Source organism: Corylus avellana, chromosome ca6 (assembly GCF_901000735.1).
Source record: "Corylus avellana chromosome ca6, CavTom2PMs-1.0".
NCBI classification, from domain to species: Eukaryota; Viridiplantae; Streptophyta; class Magnoliopsida; order Fagales; family Betulaceae; genus Corylus; species Corylus avellana.
The window spans coordinates 14,466,203-14,469,248 of NC_081546.1; positions in this window are offsets into that span (position 1 = coordinate 14,466,203).

Consider the following 3,046-nt stretch of genomic DNA (forward strand, 5'->3'; position numbering starts at 1 on the left):
TCTTTGAAGGATTTATGTTCTTGACGGGTTATTTGTTTAACCTTCTTTTCATCAAGTTCAGTCTCGGGAAAGTTCACATGTTTTTTTTTTTTTTTTTTTTTTTTTTTTGTAGACTTTGAAGGCTATTGAAACTTCAGGAGATTCTCTTATTTAGTGAAATGTACGGAAAATTACAAAGAAAACAAGAATAAAACATGAATCACCTTACTATAATAACTTAGGCAAAGTACTTTTTGAGATGCTTAGCATTCCATGGCCTGGGGAGTGCTTTTCCTTTCAGATTTTGGAGGTAGTAAACTCCAACTCTTCTGCACTCGATCACTCTGTAGGGGTCTTCCCAGTTTGGAGCTAACTTTCCTTTAGCTGGGTCATTGGTGGCGATGGTGATCTTCCATAAAACTAGGTCCCCAACCTTGAAGCTTCTATGCTTGACTCATTTGTTAAAAATACCGAGCTACTTTCTCTTAGTAGGTTGACATGGTTACTTGGGGCTAGTCCCGTTTCTCCTGTAGCAAGTTCAGATGTAGCTTGAGGCCTTCATCATTAGTATCAGGATGAAAGGTCCCCACTCGGTAGCTACTCGAGCCCACCTCGGCTGGGATGATCGCCTCGGTCTCGAAAACCAAGGCGTATGGGGTTTCCTCGGTTGGAGTTCTTCTCGTAGACTGGTATGCCCATAAGACTTCTGGAAGATCATCTGCTCAATCTTCCTTTCGATCTCCAAGTTTCTTTTTCAGAATTTTGAAGATTGTCTTGTTGGTAGCTTCTACTTGTCCATTCGCCTGGAGATGGCCCAGAGAGGAGTAGTAGTTTCTTATATGGAGCTTGGTACACCATTTTCGGAATGATTCACAGTCAAATTGCCTCCCATTATCAATTATAAACACATGTGGAATGCCATACCGGCAGACAACGTTCTTCCACTAGAACCGCTCTATGCTTTTGGCTGTGATGTTCACTAGGGCTTATACTTTTGCCCATTTGGTGAAATAATCTACAACTATGACTGTAAATTGAATACCCCCCTTTCCACGAGGTAGTGGTCCTATTATATTTACCTCCCATTGTGAGAAGGGCTTTGGCGAGGAGATTGAACTTAAGTCTTCTAGGGGCTGTTTGGTAATGTTGGCGAAGCGTTGGCACTTGTCACAATTTCTTACTGTCTGTACCGAGTCCCGACTCATGTTTGGCGAGTAGAAACCAGCTCGGACTGCTTTGTGCGCTAGATTCTTGCTCCCAAATGACTGCCGCAAATGCCTTCAAGGATCTCGCGAAGGACGTAATCACCTTCTTCCTTGGAGATACATTTGTGGAGTGGCAGCATGAAGCCCCGTTTGTACAGAGTCCCATTAATAATGGTAAATCTCGCAGCTTTAGTCCTTATCTGAGTTAATGAGTTCTTATTTAACGGGAGAATCCCCTTCTCCAAATGCTCCTCTATGCTCCTCTGCCATTTGGGTATAGCCTTGGTAACTGAGACCAAGATTGCCTCAGTTATGGTAAGTCGTGTTAAAGTCTAGATGGGTTCATCAGTTTCTTCCATGTCGTTGGAGGTTGTTGACGCTATCCGAGCTAGCTGGTCTGCTCTTTCATTCTCTTCTCTCGGGATCTTTATAATACAAAATTTTTTGAAAGAATTCTGCAAATCCTGTACTTTTGATACGTACATTTTCATTTTATCTTCTTTGGCTTCGAACTCTCCTCAGATATATCAGACAATTACCTGCGAATCGCTTCGTAATTCGACAAACTCAGCTCCCATCTCACGAGCTAAGCCGAGTCCTGCTAAGACTGCCTTGTACTCGGCCTCGTTGTTAGTAGTCTTGAATCCCAATCTCAAGGAGTTACATAACTCCTCCCCCTCTAGAGTGATTAATACTACACCAGCTCCACCATTCTTCCTTGTTGAGGACCTATCCACATAGACTACCCATGTCTCGTCTCTTGGCCATTCCTGGGTGGTAGGTAAATTGGTGAATTCAGCTAAGAAATCAGTCAGTACCTGCCATTTGATAGCATTCCATGGGAGGAACTCAATATCAAATTCTTCGAGTTCGATTGCCCAGTTAGCTAATCTGCCAGACAGATCTAACTTCCTGAGTATTTTCTTTAATGGATACTCGGTCAAGACTCTTATAGTGTGAGCTTGGAAATATGGGCGGAGCTTTCTAAACACAAGAGTTAGTGCGAATGCTAACTTCTCAATCTGAGGGTACTACTTCTTGGCTCCTCTCAGTGCTCTACTAACAAAATAAACTGGCTTTTGTATGCATTTTCTTCTCGGATAAGAGCTACACTAACCGTTGTTGGGGAGACAGCTAAGTACAAGTATAGTGCTTCTCTGGGAACAGTTCTGCTTAACAGGGGTGGACTTACCAGGTACTTCTTCAATTGCTCAAAGGCTTCTTCACACTCTTCAGACCACTCAAATGCTTTTCTCAAGATTTTGAAGAATGGAAGGCACTTATCAGTTGACCGAGAAATGAATTGGTTCAACGCTGTGATCCTACCCGTCAACTATTGAAGTTGCTTTGTATTCTTAGGGGATTGCATGTCTAAGACTGCTTGGATCTTCTCAGGGTTAGCTTCTATTCCTCGGTTTGACACCATGCAATCGATGAATTTTCCTGACGAGACTCCAAATACACATTTCGCGGAATTTAATTTCATTATGTACTGCTTCAATGTTTTAAATGTCTCCTGCAGGTCATCTGCATGGTCTTGTGGCAGCACATTCTTGACCAGCATGTCATCAACGTAGACCTCCATATTACGTCTGATTTGGTCTTTGAACATTTTATTGACCAACCTCTGATATGTTGCTCTTGCGTTTTTCAGACCAATGGGCATGACTTTGTAGCAGTACAGGCCTCGGTCAGTTATAAACGTTGTCTTCTCACGATCTTCTAGATGCATGTAGATCTGGTTGTAACCAAAGAAAGCATCCATAAAGCTCAACAAGCCGTATCCAACCGTTGAATCTATCAACAAATCGATGTGTGGCAGAGGAAAGCTATCTTTCGGGCATGCTTTATTGAGGTCTGTG